This window comes from Procambarus clarkii, chromosome 37 (assembly GCF_040958095.1).
Source record: "Procambarus clarkii isolate CNS0578487 chromosome 37, FALCON_Pclarkii_2.0, whole genome shotgun sequence".
Classification (NCBI taxonomy): Eukaryota; Metazoa; Arthropoda; class Malacostraca; order Decapoda; family Cambaridae; genus Procambarus; species Procambarus clarkii.
This window is the reverse complement of record NC_091186.1, coordinates 28,507,349-28,532,835: the sequence shown is the minus strand read 5'-3', so window position 1 is coordinate 28,532,835 and position 25,487 is coordinate 28,507,349. Positions and strand designations below refer to the sequence as shown.

General features: G+C 43.0%; 2 long non-coding RNA genes across 3 annotated transcripts in view; one reads left to right on the top strand and one right to left on the bottom strand.

Annotated features, from left to right (window-relative positions):
- Nucleotides 1-17,160, bottom strand: part of LOC138372088 (uncharacterized) — a 304,998-nt gene extending 287,838 nt beyond the window's left edge. For both annotated transcript variants that reach the window (XR_011230710.1, XR_011230711.1), the window contains exon 1: nucleotides 17,073-17,160. This is a non-coding gene — a long non-coding RNA (uncharacterized lncRNA). The remainder of the gene's footprint in view (nucleotides 1-17,072) is intronic.
- Nucleotides 1-25,487, top strand: part of LOC138372089 (uncharacterized) — a 237,507-nt gene that overhangs the window by 107,107 nt on the left and 104,913 nt on the right. The gene's annotated exons all lie outside the window — the stretch shown is intronic.

The following is a 25,487-nucleotide window of genomic DNA, read 5'->3' as shown; positions in this document are numbered from 1 at the left end:
ATGAACTGTATTTACATTTCAGAGTTGAGTTTGTAGGATTTTGTGAATTCCTCGATGTTCAATTCAATTCCTCGAGATCATCTCAGACGCTACCTTTATCGACGGAGCTACGACATGTACCTATCATGTCTATTTTGTGATTCATTGATTTCAGGCTCATTGGTCTTCATAGATTTAATGGGAATTGAAACCATGGTAGATGTGTGTGGCACAAAAGCAGCCACCCAAGAAAGATGAAAAGCGGGAGCAAGACATTCACATTTGAGCGTTTCTAGAAGACTTGTCAAGTAAGATAAATCATCTTTAATTGACACACACTTGTAGCATAAATTTGTACCTATGTAATGATCTGGTGCTCAGATCATGCTTCTCCCCTCTCTCCTCCCTTTCTCCCCCTCCCCTTGCCCATCATTCGTCTCCCCCTCCCTTTGGTCATCCCTCCCATTTGTCAGTGACCCTCATGGTCAAACAGTTTGAAGTCACTTGTCCCCCCCCCCCCTCTCCCGTCCATCTTTCCAGTGACTAATTGGAAATACCTCAGGGCCAACAAACTTGTGCTCTCAAATTACACGTGGGTACCCTCAAAAGGTCAAAGGTCAGTAATTCTCAAAGGTCAAATAGTCATTTTGTAAGTGGGAATAGCTCTTCCCTAAGATGCTTGTGCAATTAACTTCAGTTGAAATAATTCAACCAATCTGGATCATTCAGTGCAACAGAGGTTAGTTGTTGAACTTTAGCCTCGCAAGTAACTTAGACTAGGCGGAAGCATACAATGCTCTGGTCTGGGTAGACAAGCATGTGGAAGGACAGTGTGGTATCAGGAGCAACCCGAGACAGGTGTCCACTCCACCTCTCCCCAAGACATTAGCACAAACATCTAGCTGGTTGCCAAAAAGATAAAGTTTGCTCAAGAGTTGTTATAAGGAATAGGTCAACTCATTGCCAATATGCTAAAGTCAGGGAGTGTTCAGGTTAGGGAGTGAAGTTTAGATTTTTAGATTTTAAATAAATTAATTAGTAATTTGCATTTTCATTATTTCCATTTTTGTGTAATTTATGTGAATTTGTCCGAGACCACGTGGGCAGTGTGGCTTATTCTGAGTTGGGCAGATTCTAACACCTAATCAGAATTCATTATTCCCTTTGATTGTAAATTAATTCCACGCTTAACGTAAAAAGATAAACCTCCCATATATTACTAGTGGGGACCAAGCCCCAAAGTTATTGATTGGCATGATCGATCCAGACCTCGGTCATTGCTCAGTATTACTGGTCTGGTGGTGGCGGCGAAAAGGCAACCCTAGGGTTTTGCTAAAAGCCCATGTCACGTCATACGGGTTGTAGAATCTTAAGTCGGCCAATCGTCTTAAGACCACGTGGCGTGGCGTCGGCTCTAGTAAAAGTCTGGAGTCCCTTGGTAGAGAGATCTAAAGTAGAATACGGGTAGAGAGAACGAAGTTACGAAGAGAAAGTAAAGAACGAATACTACCCCCCCACCCCATGTTACACAGATGCAGGGAGCAGTAACATTTATTCATGCCACCTCACTGGGAAAGGCCCTTGGTGGCTGTTCCTTACACTGTGGTAATTACCAAAGTGTAGTTACACACTTTAAACAGCGAGTTGAGAAATGGAGCAATATATGGGCGCTGAGTGAGTAGGCACTTGGTGACTCTGGACCCCACCACTCTGTGGGGTGGCAGTTTCCGCCAGTTTTCATAATTATTTCAATGTCTCGTTCGTTTCTTCTCTTGTTTTTTGCTGTATTATTCAAAAGGGTGTAATTGGTGGAATTCACATAATTCAATGTATGGAACATTGCTATGCTCAAAATTATGGAGCTCATATGGTGGCATGAAAAAAATCCACAAGGGTTGTTACGAGGATCATCCCAGACGCTGCCTTTATAGACTGAGCTACGACATGGTCAAAGTTGAAACTAAAGTTCTATTGAACTTGCTGGATCTTGCAGCCTCTCCAAGAGACAAACCAAGGTTTTACATAACTCCCCCACGCACTCGAGCTATGTCAATTAAGCCATTTTTCTTCTTCGCCCTTACTTCTTTACAATAGATAAAGGCAGCGTCTGAGATGATCTCTGACGTAGGTTTGAATCCTCGTCACGGCCCTTGTGGATTTGTTCATTTGATGCATCACGTTAGTGTGATCTGTGTAAAAACTGCTGTTATCACTGTCACAATCCTAAATATGAATCCATTTCAACAGGATTATATTGTGAAGGAACACGAGATCGTTTAACGAGGCATAAATGTAGGAAACAATGGCTGGGTGCTATCTATACCTCATGCTGTGAATATCATAACTAGCATTGTATTTGCTGATATATTAACATTGTACATAAGCTTTATCACAATCAGGATCTTTGACACTATACAAATTAATTTCAATTACTGTACCTATTTTACTCAATTACTAAGTGGTGCTGTAGTGCCTAGCTGCACGGCGGTGCTGTCAGCTGCTCCTGTATGCACCAGCCTTGGTCGCTCTCAGTACTGAGGATCTCTGCCATTTTTTTCCAGATGAGGTCCATTTACTGGAATCCTAAGGCACAGGATGCGAGTCCCGTGTACCCACGGGAGTTTTAAATCACTCCCTATACCTAAAAGAACCAAATGGTGCTTTTAGGTATAGGGAGATTGTATAGGTATATACAATCTGCACACCCCTGATTGGGTGCTTTAAGGCACTCTGTGCAGTGCAGTGCAGTAGTTAATGGAAAATTTTCATCTGCTTCCTTACATGGCAACTTGGGGATCCAGGGTACTTTAGTTCCTAGTAAATCCACACAGGCCTTAGATGCTCATGCCATTTGCTACCATTATTTAACATTTATTCCTGTAATTCACTAGCTATTAGTTATAGGGGTGCCAATTTTCCTCCCCGATAGCTCATTTTCTACAGTTTGGTTCATGGGTTGCCCCCCATGGCCAGGGTGCTGGGGGCGTGGCTGACTCAGGTTGTCACGCTTTATCCCATGATTTGTGGGGCAGGTCTGGTCATGTCCTCCGGCTTGTGGTAGTGCTGGGCAAGCCACCCAACTACTTTGGGGTATTCGGTGCTCGCGGGGTCTGCTGCTTCCACTTCACTCCGTCGGGTTTTCTTGTTTCAGTCACGCAATGGGTCTGTACGGTTCTTTGGTTCATTCTGGTTTTGTCCAGTCTGTACCGCTGGCTTCCATATGGATAACTTAACTGTCCCAAGTCTGGTTTCTTTTAGGGCCAGGTTGTTGAGTGGTGTGACCAACAGGCCGTGTATTGGCATAAACCTGCCCTGCTTCTTCTGGGGTTCAGGGACTGGTTATGGTCGTGGTGGGACGTCCTGTTTCTCGTCTTCCTTGTCTTTCCTTGGGCTGGTCTATGACAACTTGCATTATCAGCATATTGCTCTGTTTGTGGTGGCCCATCTTCATGTACTAGGTTTTGGGTGTTGGCCCACCCCGACGACTGGTTGGTGTGCGCTCCCAGCCAGTCGGTCTGCTCGCCGCAGGGGTGGATCTTTACCGTTCACCGAGTTCGGGTTCCTGGTGCTTTGGGAAAGTCCCATCTGGTTCCATCCTGGGTTTGGACTGACTGCTTCCTTGTCGCTTCCTCTGGAATTGTTGCTGTGGCTGCAGTCCCGCCTTTGTTTCTAGAGGGCTCCCGGGTCCCTCAGTTGTTGCTTGAACAGCTATGTGGGCGTAATTACCAATGTAATTACCCAAGTACCCAAGTAGTTACAGGATGAGAGCTACGCTCGTGGTGTCCCGTCTTCCCAGCACTATCATAACGCTTTGAAATTACTGACAGTTTTGGCCACCACCACCACCTCACCTAACTTGTTCCAACCATTTACCTCTGTTTGCAAAAGAGAATTTTCTTGTGTTTCTCCAGCAGATTTGTTTCGTTAGTTTAAATCTATGACCTTGTTCTTGGAGTTCTGGGTCTCACGAATTCTTCCATCAATTTTATCAATTCCTGTTACTATTTTCTATGTAGTGAACATCTTTTTCCTTCTATCTTCTAGTTTTGACATTTAATGCCTGGTTGATACCTGGTTGATGGGGTTCTGGGAGTTCTTCTACTCCCCAAGCCCGGCCCGAGGCCAGGCTCGACTTGTGAGAGTTTGGTCCACCAGGCTGTTGCTTGGAGCGGCCCGCAGGCCCACATACCCACCACAGCCCGGTTGGTCCGGCACTCCTTGGAGGAATAAATCTAGTTTCCTCTTGAAAATGTCCACTGTTGTTCCGGCAATATTTCTTATGCTTGCTGGGAGGACGTTGAACAACCGCGGACCTCTGATGTTTATACAGTGTTCTCTGATTGTGCCTATGGCACCTCTGCTCTTCATTGGTTCTATTCTACATTTTCTTCCATGTCGTTCACTCCAGTACGTTGTTATTTTACTGTGTAGATTTGGTACTTGACCCTCCAGTATCTTCCAGGTGTATATTATTTGATATCTCTCTCGTCTTCTTTCTAGTGAGTACATTTGGAGGGCTTTGAGACGATCCCAATAATTTAGGTGCTTTATTGCGTCTATGCGTGCCGTATATGTTCTCTGTATTCCCTCTATTTCAGCAATCTCTCCTGCTTTGAAGGGGGAAGTGAGTACTGAGCAGTACTCAAGACGGGACAACACAAGTGCCTTGAAGAGTACAACCATTGTGATGGGATCCCTGGATTTGAAAGTTCTCGTAATCCATCCTATCATTTTTCTGGCTGTCGCAATATTTGCTTGGTTATGCTCCTTAAACGTTAGGTCGTCCGACATTATTATTCCCAAATCCTTTACATGCTGTTTTCCTACTATGGGTACATTTGATTGTGTTTTGTACTCTGTATTATGTTTAAGGTCCTCATTTTTACCGTACCTGAGTACCTGGAATTTATCACTGTTAAACATCATGTTATTTTCTGATGCCCAGTCGAAAACTTTATTAATATCAGCTTGAAGTTTTTCAATGTCCTCAGCCGAGGTAATTTTCATACTGATTTTTGTGTCATCTGCAAAGGATGATACGAAGCTGTGACTTGTATTTTTGTCTATATCTGATATGAGAATAAGGAAAAGCAGTGGTGCAAGGACTGTACCCTGAGGTACAGAGCTTTTCACTGCACTTGGACTAGATTTTATATGGTTGACAGTTACTCGCTGAGTCCTGTTTGACAGAAAACTGAGTATCCAGCGTCCTACTTTACCGGTTATTCCCATTGACTTCATTTTGTGTGCTATCACGCCATGGTCACATTTATCGAAGGCCTTTGCGAAGTCCGTGTATATCACATCAGCATTCTGTTTCTCTTCTAATGCCTCAGTGACTTTGTCGTAGTGCTCAAGTAGCTGTGAGAGGCACGATCTTCCCGCTCGAAATCCATGTTGGCCTGGGTTATGAAGGTCATTGGTCTCCATGAAATTGGTGACCTGACTCCTAATCACTCTCTCAAATACTTTTATGATGTGCGATGTTAGTGCAACTGGTCTATAATTTTTGCCAATGCTTTGCTCCCTCCCTTGTGTAGAGGGGCTATGTCTGCTACTTTAAGTGCATCTGGTATCTCCCCCGTGTCCAAGCTCTTCCTCCACACTATACTGAGTGCCTGTGCTACCGGCACTTTGCATTTCTTTATAAATATTGAATTCCATGAGTCTGGACCTGGGGCCGAGTGCATGGGCATGTTTTCAATTTCTTTTTCAAAATTTAGTGCGCTCGTGTTTATATCAGTTATATTTACCGGGGTTTGAATATCCCGCATAAAGAAAATGTCTGGATCTTCCACCTTCATGTTGTTTATTGGAGTGCTAAACATGTCCTCATACTGCTTTTTTAGGATTTCACTAATTTCTTTGTCATCCTCCGTGTATGAACCTTCACTTGTACGAATAGGTCCAATACTGGCAGTGGTTTTTGCTTTTGATTTCGCATATGAGAAGAAATATTTTGGATTTTTCTTTATTTCCTGAATTGCTTTCTGTTCTAACTGCCTTTCTTCAGTTTCATATGAGTGTTTCAATTTCCGCTCGATTTCTTCAATCTCCCTATTTAAATTATTCCTTCTTTGACGGGAAATTCGTGTCTGCATAAGCAGTTCCGTTATTTTTTTCCTGCGTTTATAGTGTCGTCTGCGTTCTCTTTCTACGTTAGATCTCTTTCTGGCTTTCCTCAAAGGAACATGTTTCAGACAGACTTGATACGCTTCTGAAGTAAGTTTTTCTATTCCTTCTGTAGGACTTGTATTATTTAGAACAGTTCCCCATGGAATGTTTGTAAGTTCCCTGTTTATTATCTCCCAGTCTATCCTTTTATTATTAAAATTGAATTTACTGAATAGCCCCTCTCGCTTTATCAACGTTTTAGGTCTATTCTGAGTATTGATGGTCGTTTGCACTTCAATGAGTTTGTGATCTGAGTATGTGGTATCTGATATCGTAATGTCTCTGATAATGTCTTCATTGTTCGTAAAGACCAGATCTAGAATATTTTCATTTCTCGTTGGCTCCGATATCTGCTGATTGAGTGAAAATTTGTCACAGAATCTAAGTAGTTCTCTAATCTGTGGTTGGTTAGGTCCTGTTAGATTTCCTGGTATAATATTATTGTTTGCTATTTTCCACCTGAGACTAGGCAAGTTGAAGTCACCTAGGAAAATAATATCAGGTATCGGGTTCTCCAAATTATCAAGGCTATTCTCTATTTTGCTTATCTGTTCTGTGAATTCCTCAGCCGTTGCATCTGGCGGTTTGTATATTAGTATAATCACTAAATTTATTTTCTCTATTTTTAATCCCAGTACCTCTACCACCTCATTTGTAACGTTTAGGAGCTCCGAGCATACAAGGTCTTCCCTAATATACAGACCCACTCCTCCATGTGACCTAATTTTCCTATCACACCTGTATCATGCCTTTAACCTCTCCTCATAGCTCTTGCCCTTTCAGTTCTGGGAGCCACTTACTAGCATGTTTTTGCACCTTTTCCAGTTTATGTGCTTTAGATATGGGCACCATACAACCGCTGCATATTCCAGCTTTGGTCTAACAAAAGTTGAACAATTTTTTTAGTACAGTATTTCGCCATACATGTATTTAAAAGCAATTCTGAAGTTAGAAAGTGTAGCATAGGCTCTTCACACAATGTTCTTAACGTGGTTCTCAGGTGACAGTTTTCTATCTAGAACCACCCCTAGATCCCTCTGCCAGAATTCTTTAAAGATTCCTCACATAATTTATTGGTTGTGGGGGGGTCTATGCTCTTATTCCACATTCCATAACATGACATTTATTCACATTAAATTCCATTTGCCAAGTGGTGCTCCATACACTTATTTTGTCCAGTCTTCTTGAAGGGCATGACAATCTTTTAGGTTTCTTATCTTTCCTATTATCTTAGCATCATCAGCAAACGTTCATATAATTCTGTATTCCATCTGGTAGATCATTTATGTAGACGATGAACATTGCCAGTGCAAGAACTGAACCCTGTGGTACTCCACTTGACATTCCTCCAATCCGATACATTGCCTCCGTTTACTACCATCATTTTTCTATCAGTCCGAAAATTTTTCATCCATGTTAGAAGCTTACCTGTCACCCTCCAATATGTTCGTTTCCAGAACAACCTCTTATGTGGAACTGTCAAATGCCTTTTTAGGTCCAGATAGATGGTCATGCCAACCATCCTTTCCTGTAAAATATCTGTGGCTTGATCATAAAAACTGAGTAATTTCATTACACAGGATCTTCCAGATCTAAAACCATACTGTCTGTGATATATCTTTTCCTCCAGGTGTTCTACCCATTTAGTTTTAATTATTTTTTCCAATATTTTGACTTACCCTTGTCAATGATACAGGTCTATAATTGAGGGGGGGTCTTCCCTGCTGCCACTTTTGTAGCTTGGGACAATGTTAACCATTTTCCACATATCGGCTACAACTCTCTTACACAGGGATGCCTGAAAAATCAGTTTAAGTGGAATGCTGAGCTCAGGTGCACATTCTCTTGGAACCCATGGTGAAACTCCACCTGGACCAACTGCTTTGTTCTTGGCTCCTTGAGTATTTTTTCAACTTTACCTCTGTGCTCTATGTTCTCTGGAATTCTCATTGTGTCTGGTTCTCTGAAGATTTTATTTTGTACACACTTTGGAACTTTTCGTTTAATGTTTTCCACATTTCCTTTTCATTTTCCATTAATCTATTCCCCATTTTCAACCTCTGAATATTATCTTTAACCTGCAATTTGTTTTTTATAAATTTATAGAATAGACCTGGTTCTGTTTTAAATTTGTCCACGATCCCTTTTTCAAAAATTTTCTGCCCCTCTCCTCACTGCCGTGTAGTTTCTCGCATCTTTGTATCGCTGGTATGTTCGGGTTTTGGCCTCTTCCTATATCTATTCCATTTTTGTGTCTTTTGGTCTCTGGCCCTTTTACAATTTCTGTTGAACCAATCTTTCCTAGTTCTGCATCTCTGTTTTGGTATATTGTTTTTGTGCCTATCATATATTTCACAAAATATGACATGCATCTCATTTACTTCATGTCCTAACAGCAAGTCTTTCCAGTCAAATTCCTTACAGAAATGTCCAAGATCCCCCATAATGACCTCCTGAAATCAGGTTTTTCAACTGCTTCAACCTCCTTTTCTTCCAGATTATAACATTGCGTACTTTATTCTTAAAAGACTATCACTTTTCCCCAAGGGAGGTACTGAATGTCAAATCTCCTCTTTCCTGGTATCAAATCAAGCATAGAGGGAACATCCCCTTCCCTCATCCTTGTAGCTTGTTTAACATGTTGATACATTAAAGTTTCCATGATGAGGTTCATGAATCTACAAGTCCAAAAATCCTGTTCTAGCTTCATATGCCTCCCAGTCTATGGATTTCAAGTTGAAGTCGCCGACTACCAACAGTCATGATAGCTATCAGCTCTCACTATAATCTCATTGTTATAAGCCCCTCTCTTTTATTATCCAGCACCTTTGACCATGTGTTGCATGGCGGTGAGCTACATGCATTTATGATAGTTTATTATCCTGATTGCAGATCTCTAGTGCTATTATGTCAACTTCTCATGGATTGGCAATCATTATTTCATTTACCTTCAGGAGTTTTCACCAGCACAGCAATGCCACCGCCCTTCTTAATTTTTGTCCCATCTCCAAAGAGACTAGCCAGTTGGGAATGTGACTATTTACAATATTATCTTCAAGTTTTGTCTCCACGAGTGCAACAATGTCTGGTGTCTGCAGCTGTATTACATCACATAACTCCAGTATTTATGATCTCATTCCATCTATTCTGATGTATGCAATTTTCAGGAACATTTTTACCTCTCCTTATTCTTCACTACCCCTTTCTCTAGTGATTTTGTTGGTTTGCGTTTTTCTACCATTTTACTGGTCTGCCTACCCCTATCACTTTGTAGAAAAAAAATGGAGGGGAAGAAGGGGTGTGGATTTATTGTGATGAGGGAAAGCCTTCCCCTCCACACAATTGAGATTGTGTGGAAGGGAAGAAGAGTGCGGGGTCGACACCCCCGGGTGGTAGGTTCCCAACACTTGACGGACAGCAGCAGGTTGAACAGAAACCCACCATCTGGCCCCATGGTGCACTTGGTGGTTGGCAGATGGAGTATTTTGTAGTTAGCTGCTACGAACACAATGTCCAGATGGCTCTGCACAAGGATTAGAGCCAGCAGCTGTACCTGGCAACCTTCGTCCCAGGCGCGCAGAGCTGGGCACCCGACGGTAAACAGCTGGCCGTTTGACAGTCAAGGTGCCAGGCTTAAACACCACACCTGCCACAGTTTATGCTTTTTCACTTACTGGGTGCAGTTCCTTTATTTGTTTAAAAAAACACCTCAGATTTATGAGTCGCCACACATGGCATAAAAATAGTATCTGCTTGTGCAGTACCTGGTCGTGACTTACCCAGCATTGACACTTCCAGCATCTACATGGAAAAGGGTTGTATAGGGCTATGTTTCAGTACCAGCCTAAAGCTGCTCTAGAGTAAATTCTGTCAGGTATAGGTGTGGCACCTTTCCATGTGACAGCTATGAGACCACTTGTCAGACGTTCAGGGTCTACAACATTTTTAAGAAGATATACAGGCTTAACGTACCTATTCACATTGAATATAACGATGGTTACTTTTGGAGACTAGGTACTTCATTTCACCAGCATACCCTGTATAGCTACACATTTACAAAAGCACTGTCGTTTGTAACGAAAACAGTCACTTTCATCCGTTAGGTAATTTAGTGACCTTGTCATAGTGTGTTTACCAAACCACACTAGAAAATGAATAGACAATGTTTTGGTCTGTCCTGGACCATTATTAAGTCAATTGTGATGGTCCAGGACGGACCGAAACGTCGTCTCCACTTTCTAGTGTGGTTTTGTCAACATTTTTCAGTCATTATTGTGACCATCTGCAGACACATTATGTGCCTCAGAGGCTTCACAAGACTACTGCACTTTTCCCTCCACTGTGGTTCCCAGAGGAAAATCTAGGCGCAATCTATTTGGCCGCAGCCGAATTTGGATGGTTTGATCGTGCCCTTCTCTACTGCATATGGCACTGACATCTGCACCACCCTCTCTATCTTGAGTCACCACTGAGGAGATGGCACCATCATTAGAGAGCAACTGATGCACGTACGATGGGTCCCCAAAGTCACTATCTGGCAACAGCAATGTGCTGAGTGGCTTCTCCTCCGTGGCAGTTGCCATGACGTTAAAGACACCTACAAGCAGAGTATTAGTGCATTCGCTCCACAGTGAACCACAAAGCAACATATCAGTAGATGCCTTATTCACAGAATGGAAGGGGCAACCAAACAAGATCAGAAATAAATTGGCCAGCCTGCATATGTGAGGCTATTGTCAAGGTCACAGCGTACCTAGCAGGTCGGTGCGCAAAATTTGAAGTTGGTGGTACATGCATAAACATCTAGAGTCTGTTCAACACTCGACAAAACTGTGTGACACACACGGCGACAAACCATAGTACTTGAGAGCTGGAGGAGAGATGTGCAATAAGCATGTTGATCATGAAGGCATTCCTGGCCCCATATCCTCATTCCCTGGCCAGACAAGGTGCTAGGCCTAACCTAGTTATAGTTCGTGCCATACCAGTGCCCACTACACCAACGGCCCCTTTGTTTATCCACACAGTTTTGTAATTAAAGTTTCTAACCACCCTCAATTGTCAAAGCACTACTACACATCTACAAATGTAGAAGTGGGAGAATTGAGGCATGACAAAGTACCAACGCTGAACTGAGGCTATGGTCGCAAACGTCTTCGATTGAAGAACAAGGCAATCAAGACCGAGGTGCCTGCTGCACCTCGGTCCACTGTCCCTCCGTCTGAAAGCTGCCTCCATTGCCTCTTTCCGAGACTTCCCCATGTCTCGGCGTAGCGAGGGCCGATTCACTGCCCTACTTAATGCCCGAGAGACTCCTAGGCCTGAAGAAATTCATTCCCCTCCAACGGAGTTCGTAGAATGATTCCCCCAGGTGGAATCGGGGACACCTAACAAGCCATTTGGTCTACCTTTCCCTGAAAAGGCTCGGTACACCTAAGGTGCTCCCTTGTGGCAATGCCCGCAGGAAATCATCTCGCCCTTCAGGGGCAGGACTAAGTGACCTGGTCATTAATACAGTATAAAAAAATCATGGACATCGAGAGTGCGGTACGAGAGTTTGGGTTGCCTGCATACTGGCTTGCACAGAATACCAGTCAGCTGGACAGCAGGTAATCAACATTGTTTCTCCAATTGTAGACGAAATCTAAATTATTTCCTTCCAAACAAGAAATCGCCTGGGTCTGAGTATTTATGTATTCTTCCTCACAAAACTGCAATGATTTCAGCTGATGGGTGCTCAGAATCTGAAGTTTTTCTGGGAAGAAATCCATGTGCGGCCAGCCAGCAATGGTGCCGGCACCGAGTCCTTTTTCCAGATGGCATCCATTTACTGGAGTCCCGAGCCACAGGATGTGAACCCCATGTAGCCACGGGAGTTTTGAATCATTCCCTTTAACTAAAAATGCCATATGGTACTCTGCGATTGTGCGCCTTAAAGGGGGCTCTGCAGTTCAATGGTTAATTATGACTACCATTTTCTTTTTCAGGAGGATTTGAATACTGCATTAAATTCAGATGTCTGAAATCTATAAAAACAGCATCACGGACCTAAATGAAACGTACAAAAAAACAGACGTTCTTCTGCAGGGTTTTTTTCCTTTGTTTTGCCTGGTGGGGGTCTGCCCCCCTCGGTCATTGTCCTCCTCTATTCTGATGGTCCCCTACTAGGCCCCCATGATTGTACACATCGCAGGGATTCAGCTTTAGACACTCAGTCTGGGCAAACCGGTTAGCAATACCTTGCCAGGGTATTGCTAAATAATAAAAATAAAGGGGGGGAACATGGCATTAAAATGGCAAATATACAATTTGGTCAACAAACAGTATTGTTTAAAATAGACATGGGTTGACATTTAGGGGTAAGGTAGGTTACAGGGAGTTAAATTAGGTAGTGCTTAGTTTTTATCTTAAACAGGTTGGGAGAGGTACAGTAACATAATTGGGAAGGTCATTTCACCTTCTGGGTCCCTCGATTTGTAGAGCATTTCTAGTTTGATTAAGTCGTACTCTTTGAATATCAAATAGGTATTTGTTTCTGGTGTGGTGCTCATGGGTTCTGTTACAGCCTTCTAGGAAGCTTTTAAAGTCAGGATTGACATTACAGTTCAGCATTTCACACACAGAGGATGTGCAGTGACTTAATATCTAACATTCAGAGATTTGAGTAGGGGGTCCAAGGTCCTTGGTCCAAGGATTTAGGACCAAGTGATGTCTGGGGCCAGAGTTGGATATAGTCCTAATTAGCAGCTTTGTGTTGAATAAGATGTAAATGATTTTGGGCAGTAGAACCCCAAGCACAAATACCATAGTTGAGATAAGGATAGATGAGGGAGTAATAGAGCATCACCAGGGCAGGGTGAGGTACATAATATCTCATCTTAGAAAGAATGATAACAGTTTTTGAAACTGATATATTTAGAATGTGTCCCTGGAAATTCAGCTTGTGGTCAATGAGAATGCCAAGGAATTTGCCATCTTTGTTACAAATTTGGGTATTGTTTATCCTGAGATTTATGGGATTTGGGATTTTATTGCCAAAACAAATATAGAAAGTTTTGTCAATGTTGAGGGTGAGTTTGTTGGCAGTTAGCCAAAGACACTATTTAGCTCAGTATTCACCGACATTTAGAGCAAGGGGGGGGGGGTCAGGACTGGAGTAAATGAAGGTTGTGTCGTCGGCAAATAGAATTAGTTTGAGGTGTTGGGAGGCATTTGGAAGGTCATTAATGTAGACGAGAGGAGAGGGCCAAGTATGCTGCCCTGAGGAACACCAATGTTGATGGGTAGGGTGGGAGAAATTGAATTATTCACAAACATACTGGAGCCTGTCAGTAAGGTAAGATTTAAGGTATTGCAGGGAGTGTCCTCCGACTCCATAATTATGTAATTTAAGAAGGTTTTGGTGGTTGACAGTGTCAAAAGCCTTATGCAGGTCCACAAATAACCCAACAGAACTCATTTTATCAAGAGCTGAATGTATCAAGTTAATCATACTAATAAGTGCATAGTTAGCGAGTTTTTTTTTTTTTTTGGTCTGAAGCCATATTGACAAGAGCCAAGTATATTGTGTTTGGCTAGATAAGAGTAAAGCTGCTTGTAGATTAGTTTTTCAAATATTTGACAAGATTGATATAGGTCTGTAGTTAACATCAGTGAGATCACCACATTTGTGGACAGGGGTTACTCTCACTTTAGAATATCTAACAAGGTATGGCATTCAAGTGACTTGTTGAAGAGCAATGCAATGTCGTATCTCAGTCAATTAAGGAAGTGTCTGGGATGATCTCTGACGTAGGTTCAAATCCTCATCACGGCCCTTGTGGATTTGTTCATGCATCACATTGTGATTTGTGTGTGTAATTATGTTTGTAATTCTTTGCCTATATGTACTCTTACCTGAATAAAAATTTAAATTTTTTGAATTTTGAATTGAAATTTTAGTCCCTAAGCCCATTATGTGCCTCTAACCCTTTCTACTACTACCCACAAGATGGGTATGGGGTGCAGATGAGCTAGTTTCAAGCAGTCTTCATCAACCTAGCAGCAGCTTCTGATACAAACAAAAAAATACTATAACAGCTTACTGAGCTTGGAATACAAGGAAAATTACTGAAATCAATGGAGGGCTTTTTGTCATCAAACAGCATATGTTTTGTTCAATGGCACAGAGCAAACACTTTGAACTGAGAATGCCACAAGAGGGATCCTCAGTCCCTTGTAGTTTAACGTTCTAATGCATAAACTACTAATAAAGACACTATCATCTGTTATGCCGATATAGTGTATGTTTACAGGCTGCCTCCGCGCCTAGAATGCAAGGTCTGCTCGATGATTTTGCTATTAGGGCTGAGGAATGTGCCCTTATCTCCATACAGAAAACTCGTGCCCTCATTCGATGTGGTATTTCCACCACCCACTACATTTTTACACATTTTTATATGGGATTAATAGAACAGGAACCCGGCAATGTGACGTTATAGTGGCCAGAATACGCCTGGGATATAAACGTATCTGGCAGCTTTCTCAAAACCCAGTTGTCGAGTACTGTACACAATGTGTCAACTTTGTGAAGGAAAACATGCACTCTTGAAAATTATATTGTAAAATGTCCCATATTGACCAACTTTCACCCTCCTGGGCTAAGGTATGCTCAACTGTGTAATTACTATACTAGTACTGGAACACTGATATATTGGACTTGTACCCAAGATTAACCATGTAATGTATCAATTATACAATGTATGTGATGTAACTATATAACCTGAGCTTGTAAAAGCACCTTAATCACCTTCAGTGATTAAGTGCCTAATTGCACACTAGTTTATCAGCTATCTCACCCTGTCAGTAAAAGAAATGTGAATGCATGTGTGTATGTACGTATGTATGTGTGTATATAGTATATATGGAAGCTGATCAGAATTACATTTCACCTTTGTAAATGCACATTAATGACTATATAAAAGACACATCGAGCCCTATGTAGGGCATACGTAAATCTATATGTATTTACGTATGTAGGTTAGCTTAGCATTTTAAAAGCACCGAATCATCTGTGGTTGAGGTTAGCTTAGCATTTTAAAAGCACTGAATCATCTGTGGTCGATTGTTCACCTGAACTACATGTTTAACACATCTCTAACCCTGTCCATGGAGGACAGAAAATGTATATATGCTGGTTAGCATTGTAAATGTGTGGCCACATCTGTGGTAGAAAAAAAACTTAAGAATGGCAGTGGACTTACTTACTGTGACTTGCAGAGTGCACTCCTGGCACTGAACAGTACAGTAATACGACCCAGAAAATAGTGATATACAATGAATGTTTTAGCTGCTAATGAAATGACCACAGCTTTTTGCACAAAAAGCGGCGATATTTCTGAGGGGGGAAGGAGAGAAAAAAAAAAAAAAAAAAAAAAAAAAAAAAGTGCACTGCGCGATCCGCAGGTGCAGTGTGGGGGGTACTGGGTGGCATATACTGTAAATAGCCGGGAGAAGCGCGGACCTGCCCTCACTGTTCCTGCCCCGGTCCGCTGCACTAAACTCCAGCCCGCCTCCCTTCCTGCAAGGGTCTGCTTTCCCTGTCATGCATTACGCCAGTTGTTCCTCCTGTTTCTACTCCCGCTGCAAAAAGGGAAGGGGGGGGGGGTGCAGCGCCGGTCCCCAAGTGTTCCGCTGTTTGCAGCTAATACTTTGCCTTTACAGCCAGTCTAGGTGCTAGTAAGCCCTACCTTTAAGTCAGGAAATACTTTATCTCCTTTCTTTGGCGGTACGGCCTCACGCCCTGGGGTTAAATTTATCATCCATTGTCATATCAGGTTTTTCCCCAGTCTAGGTATTTTCTGCACGCCTGATTAATTTCCGTTTAATTCGGCTAGGATTTACCATTATGTCTTTCAGGCCTCTTGGTTGGGCTTCATTAAGTGTTATGTGGTTTAATCACTATATTTACTCTGTCCTGCCTGTTATACATAGTGTTACCTCAAGGGATGACACTGATATGCTAGCATAGACAGCCCTGTAGAAAACCACTAGTAGAAATTGATATGGGGGTTTCATTAAGCGACTACTTTAATCTGTCAATTGTCAATATATATATGGAACTAATTGAACAAGAACTCAGCAATGTCATGTTATAGTGACCAGAATACACCTGGGATACACACACATCTGGCAGATTTCTCAAAGCCTAAATGTGGAATACACCATGTATCAATGTCCATGCATGCAACATGCATGGACAGGACCTTGTGTGCGGCACCTGAATTTACCAGAGGGATACTACTATCTAGAGGACAAATTAGCAGGGTTATGAAACCTAACTGCATCCCCCACCATTTGTCCTAATTTGAGACGGATATCTATGTAGCTTATTAAAAACATTTTTGAGTCCCGGCAGTACAGTCGGGTTCATCCTAGACTTACAGTCTGGAATTTTGGGTTCGAATCCCGACCAGGTAGGGGCAGCTGCGTGGACAGCGCTTCAGATTCATAGTCCTGAGGTTCCAGGTTCGATCCCCGGTGGAGGCGGAGACAAATGGCCAAAATATTTCTTTCACCCTGACGCCCCTGTTACCTAGCAGTAAATAGTTACCTGGGAGTTAGACAGCTGCTACGGATTACTTCCTGGTCGAGGACCGGGCCGCGGGGACACTAAGCCCCGAAATCATCGGCTGTGTATTCATATCACTTAATTGGCCTGTTCATCTACCAGTAAACAGGCACCTTGTTGTGGGGAATGAATGACATACATATATACACTGGACCTAACCTTAGGTGTCACGGGCTCACCATAGCCCGTTCAGTAGTTAAATCTGATACCACAACAACCTTAGGTCTTATACACTTAGACCTAACCCCCTAAACACAGTGAATTATAAAAAAAAAATAAAAGTCGAACTAGTAGGTACAGAGGTACCTACCGGCAGTCAGGGAGCTCCAACGGGCAGCGTGTTGCTCGGACCGCGGCCAGGAGGCGTCTGCTGGGGCGGCGAGGTGCGCCTCGTTCACGGCCGAGGGAGAACGACCCAACGAGCCTCTTAATGAAGGAAGCATTTCTCTAATATTTATTCAAATTCAAAATTAAATACATATATATATATATAACTACATTTCTCTATATTCTCGTAATAATTATTACAAGTGCATCTTCTAGTAGTCGCAAAGAAAATATTTTAAATAGAAAAGTGTGAAATTGTAATATTTGTCCTCATATTGTTAAAGTAATTAGATTTGGCTTACCAAAAAAAAATCCGTTCGTGGGTGTTATTTATCGAGGTTGTACAAATTTTTTCCTGCGTTAAATATCATTGAAAATAACGAACTGGGGCCAGATTCACGAAGCAGTTACGCAAGCACTTTCGAACCTGTCCATCTTTTTCTCAATCTTTAGCGGCTTTATTTACAATTATTAAACAGTTAATTAGCTTCGAGGAACCATGAGGCTATTTTTTCTGATCAAGGGGAAAAAGACACTATATAAGTAAGACTTAACAAATGCATAACATAGCCGTGGCTAACTTATTTATTTATTTATTTATTTATTTATTTATTTATTTATTTATTTATTTATTTATTTATTTATTTATTTATTTATTTATATACAAGAAGGTACATTGGGTTTGTGAGAATACATTGGATAGTACAGTATTTACATTCTTGTAAAGCCACTAGTACGCGCAGCGTTTCGGGCAGGTCCTTAATCTAGCAGATAATTTTAAGTAGGTAATTTCTATCAGAATTGATAAATGATAAAGATACATTCCAAGAGAAAATGAGATGAGAGAGCTTAGTAAGTATATTAAAGCACATTGTTATATTAAAGCTCTGACTGATTACATTGACAGCTCGATTAGTAATTTAAAACAAGATTAATAGACACCATACAGCAGATTGACAGCACATATAAGACAGCAATGATCACAATGGTAAAGATGCTCAAATTGGGAACATAAAGGTTGGGAGATTGGGTAGCAATAGATACAGTGCAATTTTAAGGCAAAAAGTGAAAAACTATGAAGATGAAATTAGGTACTTTTTAGTATTGATTTTGAATGATGTAAAAGTTGGACAGCTTTTCAATTCAGTAGGGAGTGAGTTCCATAAACTGGGTCCCTTTATTTGCATAGAGTGTTTACACAGATTAAGTTTAACTCTGGGGATATCAAAGAGATATTTATTTCTGGTGTGGTGATAATGGGTCCTATTACATCTGTCCAGGAAGAGTTTCAGACAAGGATTTGCATTTAAGAACAGGGTTTTGTAAATGTAGTTGATACAAGAGAATTTATGGAGTGAGATTATGTTTAGCATGTTTAGGGAGTTAAACAAGGGGGCTGTGTGTTGTCTGAAAGCAGAATTTGATATTATTCTGATAGCAGATTTTTGCTGGGTGATGATGGACTTGAGGTGGTTTGCAGTGGTTGAACCCCATGCACAGATACCATAGTTGAGATAGGGATAGATTAGTGCATAATATAGAGAGATGAGAGCAGAGTTAGGTACATAATATCTGATTTTGGAGAGTATACCAACTGTTTTAGAGACTTTCTTAGTTATGTGTTGTATGTGGGTACTGAAGTTGAGTCTCTTGTCTAGGAATATGCCAAGAAACTTTCCATCATTTTTATTGCTAATGTTTACATTGTCTATCTGAAGCTGAATTGCATTTGTAGATTTGCTTCCAAATAGGATGTAGTAGGTCTTTTCTATGTTAAGTGTTAGTTTGTTGGTTGACATCCATAAGTGGACTTTTTTTAGTTCATTATTAACAACATCATTTAGTGTATGTGGGTTGGGGTTGGAGTAGATGAGGGTAGTATCATCAGCAAACAAAATAGGTTTCAGAATGTTAGAGACATTAGGCAGATCATTGATGTATATAAGAAATAGAAGAGGTCCCAAGATGCTGCCCTGTGGCACTCCAACGGTTATTGGTAGAATGGGAGAGATTATATTATTGATGGCTACACATTGGTGTCTATCACTAAGATAGGATTGGATATAGTCCAGTGCATGGCCTCGGATTCCATAATGATGGAGTTTACATAAGAGGTAATCGTGATTAACAGTATCAAAGGCCTTTCTCAGGTCAATGAAGAGTCCAATTGGAAACTCATTTTTGTCAAGGGCTGAGTAAATTATATCAAGACTAATAATTGCATCGTTGGTACTCTTTTGAGAGCGGAAGCCAAACTGACAGGGGCTAAGAATGTCGAATTTTACGAGATAGGAGTAGAGCTGTTTGTAGATAATTTTTTCAAATATTTTTTATAGTATGGGTAGGTTCGATATTGGTCTATAGTTGTTTATGTCTGCCGGATTACCTCCTTGATGAACTGGCGTTACTCTTGCTTTTTTAAGGATATCAGGGAAGGTATGACACTCAAGGGATTTGTTGAACAGCAGAGCTATAGGTGGCGCAAGGGCATGGGAGGCGCTCTTGTATACAATGGATAGGATTTCACTGATGTTCCCAGCTTTGGTTTTTAGTGAGTGTATGATGGACACAACATCTGTCGGGCTGACTGGTGAGAGAAGAGAGTTTGGATAGCTGCCTGAGAGATATGTGTTGATATGTGTCTGAGTCTGTGGGATTTTACTTGCAAGGTTAGCACCATTCGATGAAAAGAAGCTATTAAATTCATTCGCCATTTCTAAGTCAGATGACGGTGTAAGGCCATCCTTAGAGAGTGTTATCTGGTTGTGGGAATGTTGTTTAGTTCCCAGGATATTAGAGATGGTATTCCATGTGCTTTTCATGTTGCCTTTTGCTTCTTTGAATCTAGTCTCATAATATGAAAGTTTTGCTTTTCTTATGATACTGGTAAGCACTGATGAGTACCTTTTAACTACTTCCTTTGAAACTAGGCCACTCCTAAATTTCTTTTCGTATTCATGTTTTTTGTTGATTGATTTAATTATGCCACTTGTGAGCCACGGGTTATTTTTTCTTTTATCAGTTACTTGTTTGGTAAGGAGGGGACAGTGAGTGTTGTAGAGGCTTAGAGTTTTGGAGAGAAAGAGGTTTGTTGATGAGTTTATATCCTGTGAATTATTAAATTCAGATTCCCAGTTAATATTGTGAAGTGCATTAGAGAGATTGACTAAAGCTGTTTCACTATGTAGCCTGAATGAAAGTTTCATGGTTTCTGGTGGTAATGTGTCAATGTTTGCTATGAGGAAGGTAGGATAGTGGTCAGTTGTTCTGTTATAGATTACCCCAGATGTAAGGGGAGCTGTTATATTAGTCCATAAGTGATCCAAGGTAGTGGCAGATGTTTGAGTGACTCGGGTGGGCTTGGTGATTGTGGGGATTAGCATACAGGAGTGCATGCTGTTACGGAAATAGTCAACTTGAGGGTTGGTTTGAAGACCCAGGTCAATATTGAAATCACCTCTCAGAATGATGTGATTTTTGTTGAGATTGTTATTTATGATAAGATTCCTTACATTGTCAGAGAATAAAGCTATGTTGGTATTAGGAAATCTATAGATGGCACCGATAGTCAGGGAGGATTTAAGGGATTTACTGGAGAACTTGGCAAAGGTATATTCACAATAGTCATCTCTATCACTAATAACACTATTGCAAATGAAGGTACTCTAAAACTCTAGTACGCTAAAGTACACCACCGGTCTATTCTCCGCTGGGAGCCGAGCGGACAGCACACGTACTGGACTTGTGATCCTGTGGTCCCGGGTTCGATCCCGGGCGCCGGCGAGAAACAATGGGCAGAGTTTCTTTCACCCTATGCCCCTGTTACCTAGCAGTAAAATAGGTACCTGGGCGTTAGTCACCTGTCACGGGCTGCTTCCTGGGGGAGGAGGTCTGGTCGAGGACCGGGCCGCGGGGAAATCATCTCAAGATAACCACCAAATCAACTTAAAATGTACACCCGTAGTAAAATAAAAGTATGCTTATAGCCTAGTAACAAGGTAAATCAAAATCTGCAGAAACCTAATAGCTTATTGTCTAGAACTAGAAATAAGGCAAATGTGTATAACAATTCTATAATACTATGTATAACAGTCAGGACACAGAGTAAATATAATGTGATTAAACCACATAACATTTAATGAAGCCTGGCCAAGAGGCCCGAAAGACATAATGGTAAACCCTAGCTGAATTAATACGGAAATTAATCAGGCGTGTAGAAATTTACATAGAGGCTGGGAAAAGCCTGATATGAAAATGGAGGAGAAAATTAACCCCATGCCGTGAGGCTGTGCCGCCAAGGAAAAAGGAGGTAAGGATTTCCTGACTAAAGGTAGGACTTACTAGTACCTAAAATGGCTGTAAAGTGTGCATCAAAAGTTACTTCCTACAGTCAAAGTAGTAGCTGCGGACAGCGGAACACTTGGGGACCGGCGCTGCACTCCTACTCCGCAGGCCAGCAGGCCGGTCGTGTGAAGCTGTCCGTGGCGGGAACAAGAGTGAGGGCAGGATTGATTGATTGATGAAGATTAAGCCACCCAAAAGGTGGCACGGGCATGAATAGCCCGTAAGTGGTGGCCCTTTTGAGCCATTACCAGTATCAAGAGCTGATACTGGAGATCTGTGGAGGTGCGACTGCACCCTGCGTGACGGGAGATGTCTCCCGTGTGGGCAGGATTGATTGATTGATAAAGATCAAGCCACCCAAGATTGATTGATTGATAAAGATTAAGCCACCCAAGAGGTGGCACGGGCATGAATAGCCCGTAAGTGGTACAATTTTTTTTTCCAGTGTTCTGAGGTTGCATTTAACCATCAAGCTGTTATCGTGGGGGAGGATACTGCTTCACAGTCTTTATGAGGTTGTCCAGCTGCTGGACACCTTTGTTGACCAGGAGAGTGGCTGTGTTGATGGCTTCAGGGTGGCCACTGCATGATTCAGGAACTCTTAAAGCTCTTCTAAGGTCATTGGTTGCTTCACATTCCAGAAGATAGTGAAGTAATGGCCACTGCTTCGCAAGCGGGGATGTTTCTGATGGGGGAGAAAGAAACATTTGCGCAGCGCTTCCCGCGGCGTTGCGCGGGCAGTCTGGGGCCGTATAAATACGGGGGCACAGAGGGGCTCTGCCCTCACTCTGCCTGCCCTCGCCGCTGCCCTCGCAACCACTCCCCAGCCGCCCGACTTCGCACGAGATGGACATCACGCCAGCTGCCTCGGTACCTGACCTCTCTCTCAGGATATCATGGGGCCCTCGACACCCCAGACCGATCCGGCAGGGGCCTCCTGCCCTACACTTTTAACCCCAAGGTGAGGTTTTCTGTTCAATTCTAGTCAGGACCTCCCCAGTGCGGCGTGTGCCAAGCGCCATCCCCTCCCGGTACGTGTGTGCCGCCTTAGTTAGTCCTTTGGGCTCTCTGCTATTAGTTCCCGGGAGAGCTGGGGCGCCCTTCTTGGCCCGTGTCGGGCGCCCCCGTGCCATGCAGGTCGCGTGGCTGGCTTAGGGTCGGCGTGCGCCGGGCCGCGTCCCTAGTGGCCTGCGTTCGGTCTCCTCTCATGTGGGGCACCGTCCAGCCGTGCCCGTACGTGTCCAGGGGGCCCCGCAGCGTGGCGTGCCCGGGGCCCCGTCGGCGGCCAGGCGTGCCCTTGCCGGCGTCGCCATGTGGCCAGGCGTGGTGGGCCCTACGCCCTTTGTGCTCTGCCTTGGGGCCCATGCCTCGCCGCCATCGACCACGTGTCTGGTTGTCTGGGCGTGCTTCGGCGTCCTTCCCGCCTTTCCTTCGGGGCTCCCTGTTGCCGGCCCGCCGGGTTCCCTGGGCTGTCCCCAGGGGTCGGGTCTCCCTGTGCGGACAAGCGTCGCCGCTGGCGACGGTTCGTGGCCAGGTTCCGGCCCTTCGCCCGGGCCTGCTACGGGGCACACCACCCCTGGTCGTGCTGCCACGTGGCACGGCGCTCCGTGGAGCGCACGGCTGGGCTGTGTTCTGCCCTTCCTGTTCCCTTATTTGGGTGCTAATCCACGTGGCTTTGCGCCACGGCTTCCCCACGTCGGGGCTCGGGCTGCCTTGCGCCCGTACGGGCGCGCCTGTTTGCGGCCCCCCCCCCCTCCCTTTCGTCTAGGCCCTGAGCATGCCGTGTGGCAGCGCGTAGTTGGTAGGCCACGGGGTCCTTGGCGTGTGTGGTGTGTTCTCAGCTAGACACGTCGCCCTCGGACGTCTCGCCCGGCCGTGTTGCCCGGGGAGTTAGTCCCAGGCCCTTTGGAGTCCCGGAGTCCCCCGGTACGTCTTCCCCGGAGTTGTCGCCGAACAAGTTGTCCCCAGACGTCCGTCTGCCCGGTGTAAGATCGGCATGTAGTCCCCAGACGTACGTCTGGCCGGTGTAGCCCGGTGTGTTATTTCAAGCTTTCCGTCGTCCAGGCCCTCAGGCACGTGTCCTGCTTGCCTGGGGGGTAGCCAGGATCGTTACTCCATGTCCTCCGTCTGGCCGGTGTTGCCCGGCAGGTTGGTTCCCACGGGGTCCTTGGCGTGTGTGGTGTGTTCTCAACTAGGCACGTCGCCCTCGGACGTCTCGCCCGGCCGTGTTGCCCGGGGTGTTAGTCCCAGGCCCCTTTGGAGTCCCGGAGTCCCCAGGTACGTCTTCCCCGGAGTTGTCGCCGAACAAGTTGTCCCCAGACGTCCGTCTGCCCGGTGTAAGTCCGGCATGTAGTCCCCAGACGTACAATACAATACAACAATACAATACAATTTTATTTAGGTAAGGTACATACATACAATAAATTTTTACAAGGATTGGTTGACTTATAGGTAGAGCTAGTACATACAATGCCTAAAGCCACTATTACGCAAAGCGTTTCGGGCATGATAAACTTAAATGACAAGCTTAATACTAATTGAGCATAATGAGTAGAATGAAAACAAGAAATGAAAACATAGATGAAAAAGCAGCACAAATACAATTATGTCGACAAACAGCGCTCTTTAAAGAAAAAAACAGACATTGGTTGACAATAGAAGGGTAAGGTAGGTTACAGGGAATTTATTAGGTATAGCTTCGCTTTTAACTTAAACTGGTTGAGAGAGGTACAGTCTTTAACATGGTTGGGAAGGTCATTCCACATTCTGGGGCCCCTTGATTTGTAGAGCATTTCTAGTTTGATTAAGTCGTACTCTAGGAATATCAAAACTGTATTTATTTCTGGTGTGATGCTCATGGGTTCTGATACAACCTTCTATGAAGCTTTTGAGATCAGGATTGGCATTATAGTTTAGCGTTTTATATATGTATAATACACATGAGAGAATGTGCAGTGACTTAATGTCTAACATATTCAGAGATTTAAGTAGGGGTACCGAGTGATGTCTGGGGCCAGAATTGGATATTGTCCTAATAGCAGCTTTGTGTTGAGTAATTAGAGGACGTATGTGATTTTGGGTAGTAGAGCCCCAAGCACAAATACCATAGTTGAGATATGGATAGATAAGGGAGTAATAGAGAGTCACCAGGGCAGGGCGTGGTACATAATATCTGATCTTAGAAAGAATGCCCACAGTTTTTGAAACTTTTTTTGATATGTTTAGAATGTGTCCCTGGAAATTCAGCTTGTGGTCAATGAGAATGCCAAGGAATTTGCCATCTAATTTGTTACAAATTTGGGTATTGTTTATTTTGAGATTTATTTGATTAGAGGATTTATTGCCAAACAGATTCAGATGATTCAGATTCAGATTCAGATGTTTATTCAGGTAAGGTATATACATACAAGTGATGTTACATTAATGGATTGATATATAGATAGAGCTAGTACATACAATGCCTAAAGCCACTATTACGCAATGCGTTTCGGGCAAGAAAAACATTAATAACTAGATCTTAATACTAATTGAGCATAAAGAATAAAAAGTGTTGAGAACAAATACAAATAAAGATAAAAAAAAAGGGGGAACATGACTGAAAAAGCAGCACAAATACAATAGGTTGACAAACAGTGTTGATTAAAAAGAAGAAAATAACAGACATGGGTTGACAATAGAGGAGTGAGGTAGATTACAGGGAATTTATTAGGTAGTGTTTAGTTTTTATCTTAAACTGGTTGAGAGAGGTACAGTCTTTAACATGGTTGGGAAGGTCATTCCACATTCTGGGCCCCTTGATTTGCAGAGCATTTCTAGTTAGATTAAGACGTACTCTAGGAATATCAAAACTGTATTTATATCTGGTGTGGTGCTCATGGGTTCTGTTACAACCTTCTATGAAGCTTTTAAGATCAGGATTGGCATTATAGTTTAGCGTTTTATATATGTATAATACACATGAGAGAATGTGCAGTGACTTAATATCTAACATATTCAGAGATTTGAGTAGGGGTACCGAGTGATGTCTGGGGCCAGAGTTGGATATTGTTCTAAT